This window comes from Staurois parvus, unplaced genomic scaffold (genome assembly GCF_062004578.1).
Source record: "Staurois parvus isolate SC_StPar_1 unplaced genomic scaffold, SC_StPar_1.0 ptg000089l, whole genome shotgun sequence".
Classification (NCBI taxonomy): Eukaryota; Metazoa; Chordata; class Amphibia; order Anura; family Ranidae; genus Staurois; species Staurois parvus.
In genome coordinates, this window is record NW_028317885.1 from 333,778 (window position 1) to 356,408 (window position 22,631).

The 22,631-nt window shown below is 44.8% G+C and overlaps 2 protein-coding genes across 2 annotated transcripts in view; one reads left to right on the forward strand and one right to left on the reverse strand.

The window, feature by feature from the left end:
• SQOR (sulfide quinone oxidoreductase) overlaps positions 1-19,744 on the reverse strand; it is a 77,414-nt gene extending 57,670 nt beyond the window's left edge. The window contains exon 1 of the mRNA XM_089670284.1: positions 19,615-19,744. The gene's annotated coding sequence lies outside the window, so the exon portion shown is untranslated. The remainder of the gene's footprint in view (positions 1-19,614) is intronic.
• Positions 19,745-19,762: 18 nt separating this feature from the next.
• The window catches only part of LOC149468331 (uncharacterized), a 654,932-nt gene continuing 652,063 nt past the window's right edge, over positions 19,763-22,631 (forward strand). Inside the window, exon 1 of the mRNA XM_089670290.1 lies at positions 19,763-19,857. The gene's annotated coding sequence lies outside the window, so the exon portion shown is untranslated. The remainder of the gene's footprint in view (positions 19,858-22,631) is intronic.

Here is a 22,631-nt window from a genome sequence, read left to right on the forward strand (position 1 = left end):
CAAAAAAATCTTAGAAAGAATTTTTGAAAGGAAAATTTTTCATAATTTGACCTGTGTATGGCCGGCTTTAAAAGCGGATACCATGCACAACTGCACCAGATTCCCAGTGCTCCAGTTTTAGTGAATCTCCCCCTATGTACACAGACTTAAGCTGGCCATACATGGGTTGAATTCCAAAAGAATGTTCTTTCGAAAATCTTCTCTAAGAATTTTCGTTCGAATTTCGCACCATTAGTGTGTTACAGCAACAGACGATTTTTTGAGCGACCATCAAATTTGAGTGATCTGGCATACATTTTTTAAAAAATTAACGAATTTCTAATCGATGGGAGAATCGTGCGAGAAATGTAATTGAAAAAGAGATGAGCATGAGCTGTGACCTGGAAGGAAAAGAAAATTCTTGACCACAAAAAAATCTTTTCTGTAGCAACATGAGGTGAAATTAAAGGCTTTGTTGGTCGAATTTCAAAATCAACGGTGGCACCATTGGATTACAAAATGCACAAAATTTCCAAATTTCTAAAGAAAATTAGTTCGGAATTCAACCCATGTATGGCCTGCATAATATTCAGGGGAATTTAGAGGCAGGAAAAAAAAATGCCAGATGCCCCTAGGAGCATTTGAAAAAAAACGTCCAGTGTACATGAGGCCTTAAGCCGGCCATACACGGGTCAAATTCCAAAATCTTTTGAAAATCTTTTCTAAGAATTTGTGTTCGAATTTCGCACCATTAATGGGTTACAGCAACGGCCAATTTTCAAGCGACCATCGAATTTGAGTGATTGGGCATGTTGGAAATTTTTTGAACAACAAAACTAATTTCTAATCAATAATGGAAGAAATGTAATTGAAAAAGAAAGGAGCATGAGCTGTGACCAAGAAAGAAAAGAAAATTCTTGGCCAAGAAAATCTTTTTCTGTAGCAACATGAGGTGAAATTAAAGGCTTGGTTGGTCGAATTTTGAAATCAAAGGTGGCACCATCGGGTTACAAAATTTCCGATTTTCTAAAGAAAATACGTTCGGAACTCAACCCATGTATGTCTTGCATTAGGCTGCACTCACAAGGGTGTTTAGCGATGGTATAAATCCCAGCAGCAGAAATCTACTGATTTTGACAGCTGTGAGCTGGTAGATCCTACAGGCAGTGATCACTGACTATGGGGGGATATCCACTCACAGCTGTCAACCCCAATTCCTGACGCCGGAAGTGAGTCACGGCTTACCTACGCGTTACGTCACCGAAACTCGTGAACCCAAGGAAGTCATCAGTTTTGGTGACGTAACGCGTAGGTACGCCATGACGCAGCTTCCGGTGTGCGGTGACCCACTTCCGGCATCGGATGCCATTTTGGTACACCCAGAAAAACCCCCACCCATGCAGTACACCCAAGCATGAGGATCTGGCTGTTTTCTCTGGCCATAAATTGAGTTGGCATTTGTTATTATATAAATAAAGGAGAATACTTTTAAATACTACACTATGGAGGATCTTTTCTCTCTCACCCCATGTGGTGAGAGACAGGTTTGACAGACATATCCTTCCTGAGAGGCCTGGAATATCCTATGGAATAGGTGGGAGAGGGACTACAGGTCACACAATCATCTGCCACGGTTGGAGTAGGATCCAATGGAGATCCTGAATGTGAAGTGGCCCGTTGGGTCGCCTAAGGGAGGTGAGGAGGCAATCTAGCTGTTGAGGATTAAAAGTGTGCTGACACTTCCACCGATACCATCACTACTGTCACGTTGCATGTGTTTTTGTGTTGTTGAAACCACTTGTTGATGGACAATTTTATGTATTTGGAGTTTTAAAAGTGTTTTTCGTGTGATCACATTTTGCCACCCATCATGTTTAATATATCCCCTGTTATAGGGGTCCTGTTTAGTTTATGTGCAATAATTATGAATTACTGTCACTTATGTAAATATTTATGACATTGAGTCAATACACTGGTTGTAAGGCACAGGGGTGACTACAGGTCACTTGTTTGTCTGAGCACTTTATGCACTTTTTTATATAGGTTGGTTGATTATATTTATTATTTTTGGGAAGATTATTGTAGGGTAAGAGCGCTGCACTAATTTTTGGAATTATCGTTACACACTGTTAAGCAATCAGTTTTAAGTGTTGGCTGCTAATCTGTAGGCCACTTCCATAAGCGCAGGAGGATATTTATTTATATGTGTGACTTACAGTGAAGTCGCACGATTTCAAAGTCAGGGGACATGCCAAAATCAGGTGCGATTTGCAAGACATCTGACACAGGTGTCTTTGCAAATCGCAGGAAAAGTAGTACATGTACTACTTCAGAAATCGGTGCGGCTCTGAATAGGTTGGAACCGCACCAATTTGACCGCTGTAATTGCGGACAACAGAGTGCGACTTGGCATACGATTTGCAAGTCGCATGGCATGCAAATCACAAGCAAAGTCACACCCAGTACGACCGGGGTGTTAAGCTGGCCATAGACAGACATTCTTTTTTCTTTGTTTGGATCAGCCAGAAAAAAAGAAGCTTTGAGAGAAGCTGATCCTTAGATCCATTTCTTTCAAACAGGATTGGCCATAGATAGATTGAAATCCAGCCAGTCCCTGCTGCACCGGCCGATTTTGGATCCATCTATGGCCAGATTCACTGTGCATTAGATCTGGAGACTGATTTCATAAACAAGTATATCATGTTCACTTATTTTAGTGAGTACACTGAAGCCGTGTTTGCTGCATCCATCCGATCTTGTGCAAGGCAAAATCCAGTTTTGGTTTGTTATTTTTTCCCCTAGCACATGATTGGTGATTCACCGTGAACGCAGTTTCCATTATTCACTAAGGCTACTTTCACAGCGATCTGCAGCAAAAACGTATATGCATTTTTGCCACATTTTTACCATGTTTGTGGTGCTTTTTACACAGCACATGCAACTCAAAAACCAATACAATGTCCTTTGATGCATTTTCTGTTCAATGCATTTCAATTGAGAGGTGCAGATTTTTTTACCACACCAACAATGCAGCCAGCAGGATTTTACTAAACGCAGCAGACCCGCAACGGATCAGTGTTAAAGGTTCCATAGGAATACATGGTCACACGTTTTTTTTTATGCAAAAGTGGAAGAAAAATGGATCAGTGTTAAAGCAGCCTAACCCTAGGTTCACACCTAAGCATTTTCTGCAGCATTTTGCAGAAACACAGTACAGTCCATTTAACATGATTTGGGACAGGTTCACATCTCCGCGTTTTCACCCGGTGCGTTCTTTGCAAATGGTAAGGGACTTTTTTTAAATGCAAAAAGTTGCATTTTTGCTTCTATAGACTTCAATGTAAATGCTGTAGAAAAGCATGTAGTAAATTTTTGTGGCATTTTTGCCACGCTTTTGATGAGTTTTACATCTGCCTAGCAACAAGAACAAAAAAAAAAAAAACGCATTAAAAACGCAGCAAAAATGCAAGTGCAAAACCACAAAAATGCAATGCAAAACACTATGCAGAAACAGGTCAAATGCAACCTGCATAGGTGTGAACTTAGCAGTAGGCTAGGTTCACGCCTATGGGCAACACAGTGGCTAAATGGTTAGCACTTCCACCTGACAGTACTAGGGTTGTTGGTTCGATTCCCAGCCACGGCACCTCCTGCCTGGAGTTTGCCTGTTCTCCCTGTGCCTGCGTGGGTTTCCTCCGGGTACTCCAGTCTCCTCCCACACTCCAAAGACATGCTGGTAGGTTAATTGGCTCCTGTCTAAATTGGCCCCAGTATGTGTATGAATGAATGTGAGTTAGGGACCTTAGATTGTACACCCCCTTGAGGGTTAGGGACTGATGTGAATGTACAACATATAAGTAAAGCGCTGTGTAAATTGACGGCGCTTTATAAGTACCTGAAATAAATAATAATGTGGGTTGCGTTTGACCCGTTTCTGCATTGGGTTTTTTCAGCGATTTTCTTTTAAATTTTTCTTGTTGCTAGGCAGATTTTAGATGCAAAACACATCAAAAACGCAATACATGCTTTTCTGCAGCATTCCCATTGAAGTCTATAGAACCAAAAACGCAACGTATTGCTTTCAAAAAAGTCATTGACCCTTTCTAAAAATTCACCGGGTGAAAATGCAGAGATGTGAAAGTGCCCCATAGGAAATCATGTTAAATGGACTGCACTGTTTCTTCAAATCGCTGCGGAAAATGCTTAGGTGTGAACCTGGGGTTATTCAGCATCCTCTATTCCCATCAACTCTGATTGAGAGCATACTGTATAGCAGTGACATACAAGATTCTAGTAACTCCTTCGCTCTCCAGGTCACCCCACCTCTGTAATGAATTTTTCTCCTGTGTCTTCCCGCACGTTCTCATCAATAAAAAGGGACGTGACGTGAGCTATATAAATGCTATTAGTGGTGTGAAACAGATTTAGCACAAGATACACCTGTCTGCACAGTCTGTCTGGGAAAATCTACACCAGGGCCAAGATCCCATAATCAAATTAATTAACAAAAAAAAAAAAACCAAGGGCTGATAAGGCTGGCCAGCAACACAACTTTAAAGGGTAAAGTTGGCCATGGATGGATCAAAATTCAGACAATTCAGAGGAAACCCCCCCCAAACTTTGATTCATCCATGGCCACAGCAGTCATTTAAAGGGCTGATTGCTGTTGAACAGGCTTGTTGTAAAACTTTGCTCCGATCAGCATTGCAGACGATTGCCTGCAGCGGTGATCAGTAAACACTTATGGCAGGGAGTCCCCGCTGTCAGAATACAATATCGCAGAGGGGTGGATTCCCTCATCCACCTTGAATGTGTGAATGGGGGAATCAGTTTAGTTTTGTCTTTAAATCTGCTGGCTAGCATATATATATATAAAAAAAAAAAGATCTATCTATGGCCTGCTTGAAGCAATATTAAACCCAAAAGCAAAGATGTATTATATTGCATGTTACCAATTCTTAGATGTGATGCCAGAATTTTTTTTAGGCTAAGCTTTCCTCCTATTTTCATCTGGTGATCCAGCCAGTAAGTCTGTCATTTTTTAACAGAACAAGCTCTTTTGCAATTACAGGGATGATAAAGACCATTTAACTACGACAGTGGTGCCTAATATGATCTACTTTTATTTATTTATGTAAAATCTTTAATCCAAAAAGGAACAAAAAACTATTACAGTAACTGTTTATAAACTGTGAACTGGAGTTCAGCTTCAATGTGTTAATGTATCTAAATCTGCTAGTACATCTAACACTCCCTTGCCCCCATATTGACAATACTGCTGTCCAAAGGTACCCCCTGTGCCCCTTCATCCAGAGTGGGGGCACTGTAATACAGGAGGTGTGTTACTGGTCAGATCACCAGGTGAAAACAGAAAGAAAAAAGCCTAAGAAAAGGAAACTAATGCAATCACTACATCTGATGATTGGTAAGCTGCTGATGATTTAGGTTTAATACTGCCTTAGTCACCTGTCACACCACTGTGATTTAAAATCGCACGATTTGTGTGCAATTTCAGATGCGATTTCTGAAGACTTTATTGCTACTTGAAAATTTTTAGTGATTTCTTGCAATTTGCAGTGTGATTTCCGTTATATTCTATGTATGTGAAATTGCAAAACTGCAGAAAAAGTGATGCAAGAACTGCTTTAGAAATCGGCGCTGCAGCAACTCGCACGTGTTAAAACACTGACATTCACAATCATTAGATGCGATTTCAATTTGCGAATCGCGCCTGAAATCATACCAGTATGACTGGGCTCTAAAGCAGTAGTACCGTGACATTAAAAAAAATCCCCTGCAAAGCAATAGCGTAATGTACTAGTAATTATGTAATGCCGAGTTTTGTTAAGGGGGCCATAGACCAGTCGATTGTTTTTTGCATCATTAGTGTGCCAGCTGCAACATGCGATTTTTGTGTTGCAATCGAAAGTGCCTAATCTAACATGCTGGATGTGGTTTTCAAAAATGAAACAAAATGATGGTACAATCATAAGCGCCATTTTCATTTTTTGATCGACAGAATGTTCAGTTTTTGACTCATCTATGGCCTGCCTTACCCTTCAATGTCACGTTAGCTGCTAGAAGTTTGCCCAATAAATGTTTGTGAAGGAAAAAAAATGAATGTTTCTTGTGCATGCGCAAGACGACAGTTTCTAAAGATGGGGGAGCAGTTACTCCGGCTCCACAGGGCGGCCAGAATAACGCTCCGTTCACACCTAAGTAAGTTGCTTTTTGCTGTGCTTTTCGCAGTTCGTTTTGAGTTTTTCTACATGTGTTTTTACTGAGTTTTGCATTTTATTCAGCTCTGTTTTCTTTCTTTTAAAGTGGATTTTTTTTTTGCTGGGCAGAATAAGTTTTTTTCTACATGCGTTTTTACCGAGTTTTACATTTTATTCAGCTCTTTTTTCCTTTCTTTTAAAGTGGAATTTTTTTTTTTATGTGCTGGGCAGAATACGTTTTTTTCTACACGCGTTTTTACTGAGTTTTGCATTTTGTTCAGCTTTTTTTTTTCTTTTAAAATTGGATTTTTTTTTTTTTTTTTGCTGGGAAGAATAAAAATGCAAAACCACTACCATGCATTTCAGCAGATTCTCCATGGAACTCTATTGTAGCTGCTTTTTGCTTTTAAAAAAGTCACTGACCCTTTCCAAAAACGCAGCAGCTCAAAAAAAGCATAGATGTGAACATGTTCCATAGGAAACCATGTTTAATAGACTGTAGTGGGTTTCTGCAAAAAGCACTAAAACACGCACTGGTGTGAACGGAGCCTTAGGATCCACAAGATGGAAAGGCAGCATGGATACATGGTAGTGTGCATGCTTCTGTGTAATGTTTTATATATTAATACAGTTTGTTTTTGTTTTGTTTTTTAAACAAATGCAAGTACAGTACAGTCTTACATATTGCTCAATACAGAAGTATTTCTTTTGCAGATTTATGTTGTGCAGAGTACATTTTAGCTAGCCCACAATGACTAGACAAAATTCCTGGAGAGCCAGTTGTATAAATACAAGCAGAGGCATGTGGCCAGAAGTACGGATCAGTGGAGGGTCTGAACAATTCACTTTTTAAACACTGTAAGCGTGACATGTGCATTCTGTGCGGAACCTGTCAGTCCTTGCCCAAGGTTATATACAAGGTTATTTCTGACATATGTGATAATTTCTAGGAGACCTGAACATATAATACTACAGAAAGCAGTCAATAAATGACCCTTAAGGCCTCACAGGTTAATGGACAGCCCGCTGAAATGAAAAGGCAGCTGGCACACTAAACTTTCTGAAAATCAGATGCGCTGAAAAATTTGTAATTCAACACACTATGATGCTTTGCCGTACATTGTTGGCACGTTGCAACGCATGCGCACTGCTTTAGTGCATTGGGATGCCATGCAAAATGGTTGTTGATGCAACGTACGCTTATTAATCGTTAAAAAGAAAAAGCCTCCAAGGAATCTATAGTTAAATCTCACAACAGTTTGTGACAAAGTGTATGCATCTACAATCAGAACAATATTCCACTAAATGAAAGCCCGTTTTACACGGATGATCCAATCCGGTCCGCCTGTCAGTTTATTTAGGTAGACCTGATCATATGGTCCATGTATTCCTATGGCCTGATGGTGGGCGATTATTATTATTATAACACAGGATTTATACAGCGCCAACAGTTTGCGCAGCGCTGTACAAAATGAAGGCAGACATTACAGTTACAATACAATTTGGTAGAAAAGGAATCAGCGGATCCTGCTCGTTGGACTTGTTTCCATTTACAGCCATCTACCTCCAATCCAACTTGATCTGCTAAAATGGCCAAAAAAAACAAACAAGAAAAAAAACAAACAGAAGGGGATCCGTACTCCTCTGTCTAGGTCACAGGTGTCAAACACAAGGCGCGTGGGCCAAATCTGGCGCCCCAGGTCATTTCATGTGGCACTTGCACCTCTCCTGCAGGTACCCCCACTTTGTCTCAGCAGTCAGCAGCAGAGAGGAGAATAGAACTCCTCTGCCAAATCCTGCAGCACCCACTTATCTCTGTCTCCCCTGGTCTCAGCATTCAGCAGACTCTAGTAACTGACTCCACTCCTCCTCTGGACCTCCTCCAGACCCTGCACTTTCTGCTTTCCAGCTCTGCCCCCAAAGGGGGGTGCACAGTGATGTTAGGGAGGGTGTGGGATTCTTGACATCTGATGTAATGGGGGTGGGGTGCTCTGGACATCTAGTCTTACAGATACAACTAGCCCTTTGAGGGCAACCATAATGCTGATATGGCCTGCAATGAATTGGAGTTTGACACCCCTGGTCTAGGTGGACTGGATTGGAAGGCAGTAGGGTGTAAACAGACAGCAGAGTTCATGTACACTTGACCACCTATAGAGCTGAGTTGGTTGTGTCCGTGTCTACTCTGAATAAACTGACCTGCCATTCACCCGCTCCGCTCTGACCAGCAAGGAAACAGTGGACAGATCCCCTGCTGAGCAAAGTGCCCTGTGAAAGGGGTCATAACTCTGGGTTTCCCTCCACCAGCAGGAAGAAGGAGGTCCTGATTCTTCTATAGATCTTTCGTAAAACTCATTTACAAAAAGATGTTCATAAAACAGAATGAATTCAGAGATAGACAACAAAAATGGTGAAAGGTCTGGAAGATAAAACATATCAGGAGCAACGTCAGGAACACAACAACAGGACAAGATTGAAACTGTTAAATACATCATGGATAAGGTTCAGGAGGGCAGCATTTTCAACATGAAACCAAGATCAGAACACGCGACACATGACTGTAAACTAGCAGCAGGAAAGTTTGAAACTAAACTTGGAAAGTATTACTTTATTGGAGCAGACTTCCAGCAGAGAGGTTGTATTAGTCAACAATAAGTGGAATCAAAACATGCTTGGGACAAACATAGATCAATATTCATTCTCTCTCTTTTTTTTTTTTTGAAAAAAGGAGAAATTAAAACCTTTTTTTTTAAACATACAGTCACCAGTGCAGTACAGTGTCATCATATAACTGGTGTGGCGGTGATCAGGGAAACTGACTGGTGACAGTATGTTATAAAAAAAAAACAAAAAACACACACACAGAGCAAAAAAAAAAATTATGGATTATGATCGCTTATATCAGTGAAAATCACTGTTCTAAACAACCACTTTTTCTGAATGAAATCCATTCATTCTGTGTGTACTATTGTGATTAGCCACAGCTAATCGCATGGTACAGATGGGCTGTGATTAGCCCTGTATGTACCATGTGATCACTGTGACCAATCACAGAGATCAACACAATAGTGCACAATGTATAGCATGAATGGAAGCCATCCATTGTGTACAATTGTCATGTGATCTGCTGTGGTTGGTCACAACGATCACATGGTACCAGCAGTGGGCCAGTACACTAATTTGTCATCCACTGTGTCCGGTAGACACACCAGGTGACAGATTGTGCCACAGCACAGGTCCATCCAGAAAGGGAAAGCTCCCGCCCCTGGCCGTCATTTGTCTATAGTCCGGGCGAGAATCGGAAATAAACAAAAAAGAGATGGGCAGACTTGATGGACCACCTGCTATATTTTCTGCTGTCACTCTATGTTTAGTATGCTTTTTTTCCCGGGTCTTCTTTCTTCTTCTGTTTACAGCAGGGGAGGTGGCCCTTCTTCTGGTGTCCTGACGTGCACATTTATTATTGGCTGTCTAACAATGTTGTTCTTGCAGGATCCAGAAGAGTGTGCAATGATATCTGCAGTGTTGGAATACCAGTCCCCCGCACATGAAAACAATGCCATCAAAGGACCCAGAAAGCAGACTTAGGTGAGAATAAAACACTCCACAAGATAAAAAAAAAACAAAAAAAAAACCTTGCTGAATGGGTTAATAAGAGGAAGAGTTACATTTTGCCAGGAATGAGATTTAACTAATATGGAAGGTTTGCAAAGAAAAATTCTTTGTTGTCCAAAAAAGAACATTAGACTACGATTTCCACTGAACCTATAGACAAAAGATCAGGCCTTCAGGAACAATGTTCCATGAACTAACAAATTATAGAAGGAGTTGTCTAACCACAGTATGGTATGAAAAAAAAAAAAAAAAAAAAAACACACACTGAGCAAAAAAAATTTTGTATTATGATTGCTTATATCAGTGAAAAATAACTGTTATAAGCAACCACTTTTTCTGAATGAAATCCATTCATTCTGTGCGTACTATTGTGACTAGCTGCGACTGGCCACAAAAACCTGCTGAATGGGTTAGACATGTTTGGCACAAACCAAATACAATGTTTAAAACAATGGACACCATTCCAATTGTGAAGCATGGTGGTGAAAATGTTATAGTATAGGGTGCTTTGCTGTACCAAGGCCTGATAAGTTAGTCATCAAGTCAACTATGAATTCTGCCTACATCATAGTATTCTTGATAAGAATGTGAGGCCATCTGTTTGAAAATTAAAGCTAAATTTTCAAAATATGATCATGATTCAAGGCGCTCTAGCAAGTTCACCGAGGAATGGCTCAAAAACAAGAAAACGGAGGGTTAGTCTGGGCTAGTCAAAGCCCTGATCTGAATTCCATTGAACAGAGGTGGGTGGATTTGGAAAGGACAATTCAAGCAAAGAAAAGTGCATGAATGAAGAATTTGTGCACAGAAATGTGATGACCTAATCCAGTTTCTTTTGGCCTCTATGGGGAATAATCCTCCAGGAAGCCCTCAGGGAGCCTGTCTTAATTTCGGATATAAACATGGCTTCGTTTTAGAAATTTGAAGCAAGCGGGTTTTGGTTAAAAAAAAAAAAAAAAAGCCAATCAGATTTAGGCAAGCTACCACCAATAGTTTGTTTCAAAATGCTGAACCTTCTGTGATTAAAATCTAGTTGATATTGCTAGAAAGTTGCAGTGTCCAATCCATTCACCAGCACGCCATATTTAGATACACAAAATGGGTCGCTTTAACATCCCCAAAAGAAAGAAGTGATGTTTTCAGGTCACTGGAAGCTTCTTCACCAAGCAGCAGTGACAGTTAGAGCTCGTTCACACAAACTTCGATCTCTGGGGAGAAGATCCCCCGCTAACTGTCACAACAGGAGATTACGGGCCGGTCCTTTTGTAACATGTTACACCCTGAATATGCAGGGCTTGACAATTTGCTTTGAATCTAAGAGGCAGTCAAAAAAGTTAAGTAGCAGGTTTTTTGAGCACAGTGTAGGTTGTCAGCGCCTGGGTCCTCATGGGATGTGATTTCCCGTGCGACAATCAAGACAAACTGCACCATGTTTTAGGTAACATTGAAAATAATGGCACCTGAACTGGAGTTTTGCAATCACAAGGATTCTGCTGCGATCCCAAAATGCCCTGGGTCACACATATACAATTTTAGATTGGTTTGAAACTCACAGATTCACATGACAGGCTGGATATTTTGTGTTCCTATTGAGGTGGTTCACACAGATGCGATGCACACGCACTGTGTTTTGGGTGCCATTATGAAAAGGGTCCTGTGCGAGTTTGTAACGGTGCGCTCCAGACTTGCATGTGATAGAGTAGAGTGGCATATGGAGATAAGTGTTCACACAGGATTGCTATTGAAGGGTGTTTTCCCAATGAAGTCTAGGGGGTGCAATTTCTCATTGAAGTCTAGGGGGGGCGCAAGTTCCCACTGAAGTCTGGGGGGGGGGGGGCGCAAGTTCCCACTGAAGTCTGGGGGGGGGGGGGGGCGCAAGTTCCCACTGAAGTCTGGGGGGGGGGCGCAAGTTCCCACTGAAGTCTGGGGGGGGGGCGCAAGTTCCCACTGAAGTCTGGGGGGGGGGGCGCAAGTTCCCACTGAAGTCTGGGGGGGGGGCGCAAGTTCCCACTGAAGTCTGGGGGGGGGGGGCGCAAGTTCCCACTGAAGTCTGGGGGGGGGGGCGCAAGTTCCCACTGAAGTCTGGGGGGGGCGCAAGTTCCCACTGAAGTCTGGGGGGGGGGGGCGATTTCCCATTGAAGCCTGGGGGGGGCGCGAGTTCCCATTGAAGCCTAGGGGGCGCGAGTTCCCATTGAAGCCTAGGGGGCGCGAGTTCCCATTGAAGCCTAGGGGGCGCGAGTTCCCATTGAAGCCTAGGGGGCGCGAGTTCCCATTGAAGCCTAGGGGGCGCGAGTTCCCATTGAAGCCTAGGGGGCGCGAGTTCCCATTGAAGCCTAGGGGGCGCGATTTCCCATTGAAGCCTAGGGGGGCGCGATTTCCCATTGAAGCCTAGGGGGCGCAAGTTCCCATTGAAGCCTAGGGGGCGCAAGTTCCCATTGAAGCCTAGGGGGCGCAAGTTCCCATTGAAGCCTAGGGGGCGCAAGTTCCCATTGAAGTCTAGGGGGCGCAAGTTCCCATTGAAGTCTAGGGGGCGCAAGTTCCCATTGAAATCAATGGCAGGCAGTGTGTGAACCCAGGTGCCAGAACGTAATTTCTAGTCACCATGGCGACCTGGCACTTGTCGAGCCCCCACTGAATATGGGTGTAATATCTAAGGAAAGGTGTCCTTTGAACCCTGATTGTCGTACTTGTGAGCTCCAATGCATGCAGTTGTGAGGAACCCTATTCACTTGAATGGGTTGTTTTCAGTGGGTGCTATAATTCCTGTTGCAGCTGTGAAAAAAAAAAGCATTGTGCCTGCAGCATGTATACACCTCCGGCCACTGCCTATGCAGCTAAAGGGAGTAGAGGCTGGGGTCTGGTAAAAGCATGGTTTTACCACCCCCACCACTAGTATGAACGAGCCCTTAGTCCAAGGGTCTCTAAACTAAACTAACAAAGGGCTGGTCTACTGTCTATCAGACTTTAGGGGGTTGGATTGTGGCCAGTGAGGGTAGAAAATGAATAAACATGCCCTCAGGGTTGGTGGTCAGTAAGAGGAGTACTGGCCCATCAATGATATTAGTGAGGGAATAGTAACCCATCATTGTTATCAGTTCAATAAATAGTGCCCCATTGTTAGTGTCAGTGGGAAGAATAGTGCCCCTAAGGCCCGATAAAGGCTAGCAAAGGGCCACATTTGGCCCTCGGTCCGCAGTTTGGAAACAATTGCCTTGTCATATCCTAGGAGGTTGCAGAAGCAGGGACATGAACATTTTTGTCTAGGTGAGAATAGGGAAAGGGGGGTGGACTGGTGTTAAAAAAGGAAAAAAAAAAAAAAAAAAACACACAAAACAAAAAAAAACTGTAAACACACGAAAAATAAAATCAGATTGAAGGGAAGAGGCTGGAATTTTTGGAGTAAAGGTCTGCTCTATAAGGCTTTTATTGATCTATTTACACATTTTATTTTTCACAATTTTGGACTTTACAATGCTTTACTGTGAGGTGACTGTACACAAAATCACCCCTTTTAGTTTTCTCATGAACGTCTAAAAACCGCATGCAACACTCAAAAGATAGACAGGGGGAGGTTTACTAAAACTGGAGAGTGCAGAATCCGATGCAGCTGTGCATAGTAGCCAATCAGATTCTAACTTCAGCTTGTTCAGTTAAGATTTGACAATAAAACCTGGAAGCTGATTGGTTCCTATGCAGAGCTGCACCAAATTTTGCACCCTCCAGTTTTAGTAAATCCCCCCCACAGTCTCACTGATGGCGAATTTCTGTTAAAGTGATTTATTAAAGGACTTCATTTCCAGCCCTGCCGCCTTGTAGCTTTGTAGTGGGGTAATGATACCACATAAAGGTCACAATGTCATTCTATCACTGGAGACACAGAGGCAGCTCCATGATGTACACTGACACCAGTACACGTTGATGGCTGTAGACTGAAATACGCGCCTCGCCCCTTCTCTTGTTCTTTGTTTTTCTCTCCTCCTTCCACAGCCGTCAGTGGGGCCCCGGGATCCCTCTCTATTTACACCAGAGTACTGCTAGTGTGCGTCTCCTTCTCCCCTCCCTCCATCTTAAATTATATCTGAGCTATGAGGACGAATGTGTTCACAAAACAATCAGCTATAATTAAGGGGACGCAAAAATTATATTCAGGAATGTATTCCGAAATCAAAAAAAGTCGCTTCCAGCCTCCTACAAATCCCTCTTTTTGCTGCTGGGATGTGACTCCCTGTTAGAGGGTGGCTACGTTCACCATCCATAGGCCCACTGTACGTAGGTACGTAGCCACCCTCTCTTGCTCGCCCCCAAGATGGACTATAGACTATGGGATGTGTAGTGTGCATAGAGCAGTGTACATGACTGCAAACTTAAAAAAAAAACAAATCAAATGGAAGTGTGTGGGAAAAGGAGAGATTTGGGAGCCAATAGAGGACAGACCGAAAAACCCAGTAAGCCTGGGTTCACACTGATGCGGTGCAAAATTTGCACCGGTTTCTGTGCGATTTCCATACTGCATCATAATCGCACCCCGTTCATACGAACCACTGCGGGTGTGTATTTTTAGTTAGATCAGTTCACAAAATGAGCTGAGATGTGCAGAATCGGATCCCATTCGATCCAATTCCGGTGCAGACTAAAAAAAAAAAAAAAAAAAAAAAAAAAAAAAAAAAGGAGCCCTGCACTTTTGGTGCGGATGTGGTGCAATTTCAGTCATACAAAATGTATGGTTCAAACTGCCCTGCACAGAAATCGCATGTGATTTGCACAGGAATGCGATGCAGTTCCTGTGTGACCCACATGTGATGTGCCGCACCGCATCAGTGTGAACCCGAGATAAGAGATGATTTTGTGAAAAACAGAATACAAGGCCAATAAGTAGTAGATGTGTACGGGGAATAAGGATGTCGCTAAAGCTGGCCATTCGTGGATGGAGTATTGACTCATGTATGGCTGCTTCTGCTCGGCAGAGATCAAACTAATGGTCGACTTTTGTCGATGGGGCTTGTTGGAAAGTAGAGAGTCCCACTGTCCGAATACGATGTCTCAGTGGGGAGGATTCCTCCATTCACCTGTATTGTATGGATGGAGGAATCCATTTGTTTTCTTTAGTTTGGCCGAACAAAATGATTCATCGATGGCCAACCTTATACTAAAGTCCTGTTTTTTTGTTTTTAACCCCTTGGCGCCGGCGCCTCCCAGCCCTTTAAGGGTTTCAGGAGGTGGGGCGAGGTTTAGGGTGATGTGACCACTGTGACACGCCATCACGGAGGTCACATGATTGGGAAAGGTCCCGATCGAAAGAGGAGATCAGGACCTTTCCTTGAGTACAGAACATGTGTGCTGAGCGCACTCAGCATTTTTTTTTTTTTAATAGAACGCAAATGTGCGGCCGCTCAGCGTCTAGGCCCAGACGCCAGGAGGCCGCGCATTTGCGTTTGGCCAACACCAAGAGGTTAAATACCAAACATGTCTATACTTACATGCTCTGTGCAGTGGTTGTGCACAGAGCAGCCCGGATCCTCCTCTTCTCATGTCTCCCACAGGCTCTCCTGGCCCCTCCCTCCTGTCGGCTGCCCCCACAACAAGCAGTTTTCTATGGGGCACCCAAGCAGGAGTGCTCCCGAGCCGTGTCTCTGCGTGTCCATTCACACACAGAGCTGTGGCTCATCCCCGCCCCCCTCTCTCTCTCTCCTGATTGGCTCACAGCCAGAACAGCACAGTAATGATTATTGCTAGTGGCTGATGCCACTGGCATAAATCTCATGAGAAATGCGATGGGATGGTTGTACCCAAGTTGAACAATCAAATTGGGTACAATCAGCCTTCCCATAGATGGTTCAAATCTTGGCTGGTTCAGCAGGGACTGCAGGGAGATTCAAACCGTCTATGGTTGGCTTTAGTCTGTGTCCATGCACACATAGGCTTTTATAGTTTATTTAGGGGCAAAAATCTGAATGCACCAAAATCACATTCAGCGGAGGAGCGTTTGGACAGAATCATGTAACACATTGCTGATTGACCCTGTGCTGATCACATGCACTCTCCCAACAAAAAAAAACCTCTCTCTAGCGACACACACCAATCTGGGCATGTGCAGAGTGTCTCCACACCATATGTCTTATCAAGAGATAAGAAGGGAACACTGGAAGAAGGGGAGGATCAGAGGAGACAGGATCAAACAGCCTTTTTACACAATGCAGAGGATTAACCCCTTAGGATCCACAGTGAGTATAACAAGCATGCTTTACTGCATATACAGACTGATTTGACTGTTGTGGGTTTAGTAATTCTTTCATAAATGATTGAGTTTTATACTATAGAATGTAAGTTGTAGCATTTTGGAACCTCAAAGTTACATCCGCTTCTTCCCTTTGATAGGAGTACACAGAATAGAAAATGCAGACATACATGGAGCTATACAAGGACGACCACCCTTCCAGCATGCTGTGCATTTCCTCTTCCCAGTTCACGCCTTCTCGCTTTACTGCATGTGTTGTAATAAGAAGCAATACTAGAAAGGTTTACATGTTTTCCCTTCCCCCAGCCCCTCGTCTTATAGACCAGGGACCCTTTTCCCATGCGTCCTTCTCACACACCCCAATATGCCCATGTCTATTACTTCCCGTCATTTTATTCCTCAGTGGTCTGCGCTTCCCTCCTTTCATCACATATTACATACAATGGTTTCCACGAGCTGGAACGACACCAATCATTCTGTGTATGAGGTCCGGCATTGCTGCTCCCGTGTCCGTCCTCATCTACAGACAATACCTGTGGCCTGCTACTGATCCCCGGACTACGGCTTTACTGAACATGGACAATGCGTGACATTCCATCACCTGTACATGTCAGAGCGGGGAGTACAGGTGGCGGTGTATTCCTCTATATCAACAGAACATACAACAGCAATATTATTCAATGAGGCTGTTCAGATCAATGCAGTGCATTGTGCGGAGGATGAAAAATCAAGCATGTCCCTTTTCTACCCACCGACAACCAATGTAAAGGGCACCCCCCCCCCCCCGACCACCAATGTAAGGGGAATTTTCCCACCCGATCTCCAATGTAAGGGGCACTCTCCCCCACCGACCTCCAATGTAAGGGGCACTCTCCCCCACCGACCTCCAATGTAAGGGGCACTCTCCCCCACCGACCTCCAATGTAAGGGGCACTCTCCCCCACCGACCTCCAATGTAAGGGGCACTCTCCCCCACCGACCATTAATGCAAGGGGCATTCTTCCCCCACCAACCTCCAATGCAAGGGGCATTCTTCCCCCACCAACCTCCAATGCAAGGGGCATTCTTCCCCCACCAACCTCCAATGCAAGGGGCATTCTTCCCCCACCAACCTCCAATGCAAGGGGCATTCTTCCCCCACCAACCTCCAATGCAAGGGGCATTCTTCCCCCACCAACCTCCAATGCAAGGGGCATTCTTCCCCCACCAACCTCCAATGCAAGGGGCATTCTTCCCCCACCAACCTCCAATGCAAGGGGCATTCTTCCCCCACCAACCTCCAATGCAAGGGGCATTCTTCCCCCACCAACCTCCAATGCAAGGGGCATTCTTTCTTCCCCCACCAACCTCCAATGCAAGGGGCATTCTTTCTTCCCCCACCAACCTCCAATGCAAGGGGCATTCTTCCCCCACCAACCTCCAATGCAAGGGGCATTCTTCCCCCACCAACCTCCAATGCAAGGGGCATTCTTCCCCCACCAACCTCCAATGTAAGGGGCATTCTTCCCCCCGACCTCCAATGTAAGGGGCATTCTTCCCCCCGACCTCCAATGTAAGGGGCATTCTTCCCCCACCAACCTCCAATGTAAGGGGCATTCTTCCCCCTGACCTCCAATGTAAGGGGCATTCTTCCCCCTGACCTCCAATGTAAGGGGCATTCTTCCCCCTGACCTCCAATGTAAGGGGCATTCTTCCCCCTGACCTCCAATGTAAGGGGCATTCTTCCCCCCGACCTCCAATGTAAGGGGCATTCTTCCCCCCGACCTCCAATGTAAGGGGCATTCTTCCCCCCGACCTCCAATGTAAGGGGCATTCTTCCCCCCGACCTCCAATGTAAGGGGCATTCTTCCCCCCGACCTCCAATGTAAGGGGCATTCTTCCCCCCGACCTCCAATGTAAGGGGCATTCTTCCCCCCGACCTCCAATGTAAGGGGCATTCTTCCCCCCGACCTCCAATGTAAGGGGCATTCTTCCCCCCGACCTCCAATGTAAGGGGCATTCTTCCCCCCGACCTCCAATGTAAGGGGCATTCTTCCCCCCGACCTCCAATGTAAGGGGCATTCTTCCCCCCGACCTCCAATGTAAGGGGCATTCTTCCCCCCGACCTCCAATGTAAGGGGCATTCTTCCCCCCGACCTCCAATGTAAGGGGCATTCTTCCCCCCGACCTCCAATGTAAGGGGCATTCTTCCCCCCGACCACCAATGTAAGGGGCATTCTTCCCCCCGACCACCAATCCTTTTAAATCCTACGGGACTCTTCTCAGTACTGTGCTGCAAGTGCACCGGCCAATCAATATGGCCAAACACCCCCACAGCAAGAGAAAAATGGGAAGGGGGAGGAGTATTGGAGGGTCTAGTGGGCCGTCCACACTACGATTTTATTACCTGATCGATGTGCAATTTGAGCAAAATGCTCGAATCTGCAAACAATCCAATAGCCATATCTTCCCTTCTGATTGATCTAGATTAGATTTGATAAAACTGAGTCGATCAACCAGGGTGGAATATTATCGATTGTTTTGCACGGATCTGCTACACTGATATACTTTGTCCATGAATACTTTTATATTTTAAATGATCAGATTATGAGATTACATGGTGGAAAGTGATTGATAACTTATCGTAAATTAGAATCGTATCTTACTGATCGATCGAAATTCACTTCCCCATGGATGGCATATTGACTGTATGGGTTGTTGGCTATAGATCAATTTTTCCTATTGGAAGAGATTGATCAGATATTGACAGTATGGGATGTTGGCTATAGATTATTCCTATTGGAAGAGATTGATCAGATATTGACAGTATGGGTTGTTGACTATAGATCGATTACTCCTATTGGAAGAGATTGATCAGATATTGACAGTATGGGTTGTTGACTATAGATCGATTACTCCTATTGGAAGGCCATACAGGTTATCAACTTTACGGGGATCAATCGGAAAATAAATCAATCATTGAAGCACGATTACTGTATGGAACATCAATGTTTTCCTTTTGGACATGAAATCCATCAGCAATCTGATCCTATATAAAATCACTCCATGTACAGCCGCCGTTCGTGAATACGATCAGAGTACACGGTGGAAATATACAAGTGATTGATAACTTCCAATCGTAAGTCAGGATCATATCATAGCAATCAAAATCCACTTCCCTGTGTGTGGCGTATCGATTGAATGGGTTTTTGACTATAGACTGATTATTACTATTGGAAAAGATTGATCAGATATTGACTATAGATTGCTTCCAATAGGAAGAATCTATCGATTGGAAAGAAAAAAAATCAATTGTTGATTGAGGCAACATTAGTGTATGGCTGATGTAACTGAACTGATTTGGTGTTTATCTGCCATCCACAGTTTAATCCCAAAGTGTACAAATCGGCCACAAATGATACAATGTAACACAATCCCCACCTGACACCAGGGAGATCAGCAGAATGTGCAACTGTCAGAGATCTGCAGATGTGTCATCGGAGAGAGCACAGCCAGCCCCTCCCCCCATACACACACCTCGGCCGATCAGACAGCACAGCAGTGCCTAGAGCTCGGTGTCCTCCTTACCTCTCCCGGTCCGGAGATCGCTGACGATCACGAGTCACCAGCTTATGTTCCAGAGGGAGCTCTGCCCACCAATACCGGACGTGCCTCCACTGCCTGCTTCCGTGCTGATTGGCTGCTGCGGGGGGCGGGCCTTCTGACTCCATCCATTGCACTGTCAACACACCGAGAGATCGGTCCTGCGGCGATGTCCTGCGACCGGACGCGACCGACCAGCGATTGTTCTCCCCCTTTATCAGCCCCCAGGTACACGGGACGTTTTTACAGCGGCTGGTTTTGGCGGTTTTTTTTTTACAGCTAGTAACCCCCCAGCATGTTATCCTATGTATCCATGCACACAGGCTGCAAAAGGCGCTTTTTGGCTAGAAAAAAAAAAACAACTAGTGGGTTTCTGGGGGGGGGGGTTAGCTGTAAAATACCTCTGCCGCAAACTGGCGTTTTGGGACTTTTTTTGAGCAAGAAACAAAATTGTGTTTTGGTAAAAAAAAAACAAATGCTGGAAAAAGCCGCTAAACACTAATGCAAGAATGCTAAAAAAATAAAAAGCTGGAAAACTCAAAGTTTTTAACGTGACTACACAGCTAACGTTACCAGCGTTATGAAAACACCCCGTGTGTATGAGGGCTCAGTCGGACGCAGGGGCGGACTGACAACTCATGGGCCCCTTTCTGACCCCGGGCCCTCGGGCAGTGCCCGAGTTTCCAAATGGTCAGTCCGCCCCTGGTCAGACGTCCTGTACACACACATTTATCCTGTAATGGAAATTCAATGAGCATCGCACGGTCATTATCAGACATCCTTCTAAAATCAGCTCCCCTCTGAAAAACGACCTGCCTTCAGATCACTTTTCCAAGACATGACCGGCAGTAGAGGGATGATGTGACTTCAGCTCCCCACCTGTTTTAACCCCATTTTTGCTGAATAAATGCGCTCAGCCCCGTACATTGCATGCCGTTGTGGGAGTTTGCGGCGCGTTCCCATTCGCTTGAACAGATCCTGATATATATTGGATGACGCCTCCCCCCCCCTTCATTGCTGCCATCGCAGCTTTACCACCTCCTTCCTGCCTGTACCGGGATCTGCTCAAGTGAATGGGGACGCGCCGCAAACTCCCACAATGGCGTGCAATGTACGGGGCTGAGTGCTTTCAGCGCTGTTGCACTTTGAATGACAATTGCGCGGTCATGCAACACTATATACATGACATTTTTATCTTTTTTTCACACACGTAGAGCTTTCTTTTGGTGGTATACAATCCCTGGGGGTTTTATTTTTTGCGCTATAAACAAAAAAAAGCGAACATTTTGAAAAAAAAATTCTTTATTTTTATTATAAAATTTTGCAAACAGGTAATTTTTCACCTTCACTGATGTGCATTGAGGAGGCTGCACTGATAGGCGGCATTGATGGCCATCGATGAGGAGGCACTGTTGGGCACTGATGGGCTGCACTGTTGGGCACTGATGAGCAGCACTGTTGGGCACTGATGGGCTGCACTGTTGGGCACTGATGAGCAGCACTGTTGGGCACTGATGAGCAGCACTGTTGGGCACTGATGGGCTGCACTGTTGGGCACTGATGAGCAGCACTGTTTGGTACTGATGGGCTGCACTGTTGGGCACTGATGAGCAGCACTGTTGGGAACTGATGGGCCACACTGTTGGGCACTGATGAGCAGCACTGTTGGGAACTTATGGGCTGCACTGTTGGGCACTGATAAGCTGCACTGTTGGGAACTGATGGACTGCACTGTTGGGCACTGTTGGGAACTGATGGGCCGCACTGTTGGGCACTGATGAGCAGCACTGTTGGGCACTGATGAGCAGCACTGTTGGGCACTTATGGGCTGCATTGTTGGGCACTGATGAGCGGCACTGTTGGGCACTGATGGGCCGCACTGTTAAGCACTTTTGGGGCTGCACTGATAATCAGGGCACTGATAGGCCCTGATTATCAGTGCAGATGTATGCTTTGACAGTTGCCAATTACCAGCACTATACTCACACTGTGACAACATGAGGAAAGTGCTGCCGATAACCGACAACTGTATTTACATGGTGGTCAGCTGTGATTGGACACAGCTGATCATGTGGCAATGGACGCTGTGATTGGCCTTTTACCGTGTCATGTGATCAGCTGTGTCCAAAGGACACAGCTGATCACAGAAAGCGCCAGGAGGCGTGTTCTGGGAGGACATCATATGACACCGTCCAGAACTGGACCACCACGCTGTAGCCGTCATTCAGCTGCAGCCATCATTCAGCTATAGCAGGGTAGTTAAGTGGTTAAAAAAAAGTCTAGTGGTGGGAGATGGAGACAGATGCAAATAATGTTTTTGGGGTGAAGGTCGGCCACTTTCAGTTACAGGGCTGGAGGAAGTATCAATGGACTACAGGGGGCTGGATGTAAACTATGGAAACACTACATGGTTTGCAGGTGTGAAACTGACAACATGTTTCCCATTGAAAGTGATGTAACATTCTGTTGTTTCCGCTGTGTGATGAGACACCTAGCTAACAGGTGGGAAGGTTCACTTTGGTCATTCACTGTGTGCGCTGTTAGTAATACGGAGTCATGTCAGAGATTACTGAGCTTCAAAGAGGGCAAATTGTCGGTGCCGCTCATCTGGTGCTTCTGTGACTAAAGTCGCCAATTTATTTGCTGTGGAATTGGGGGCAGCAAAAACATGGCTCAGCTGCCTGCTCTTACCACCCCCAGCGGCAAGTGTAACTAAGGGAGTGGAGGGAGGGAGGCGAATGGTAAAAGCAGGGATTCATGTCCCCTGACAGGCCCCCGGAACTAGAAGATGCAGCCACTCTGGGCTGTACACATGGCGTGACTGTGATGATTTTCTTCACGGCTGATGGGAAAATTTGAATAGAATGTTGCACTCTGCAAGCAGTACTGTCACCAAGTGACGTCATTCAAGTGAATGGGACCATGCTGCAATACATGTGTCAGCAGCACAGTGGGTCGGCAAGTTCAGAATTAAACAGGCAGTGGGGAGGCCACCTTAACAC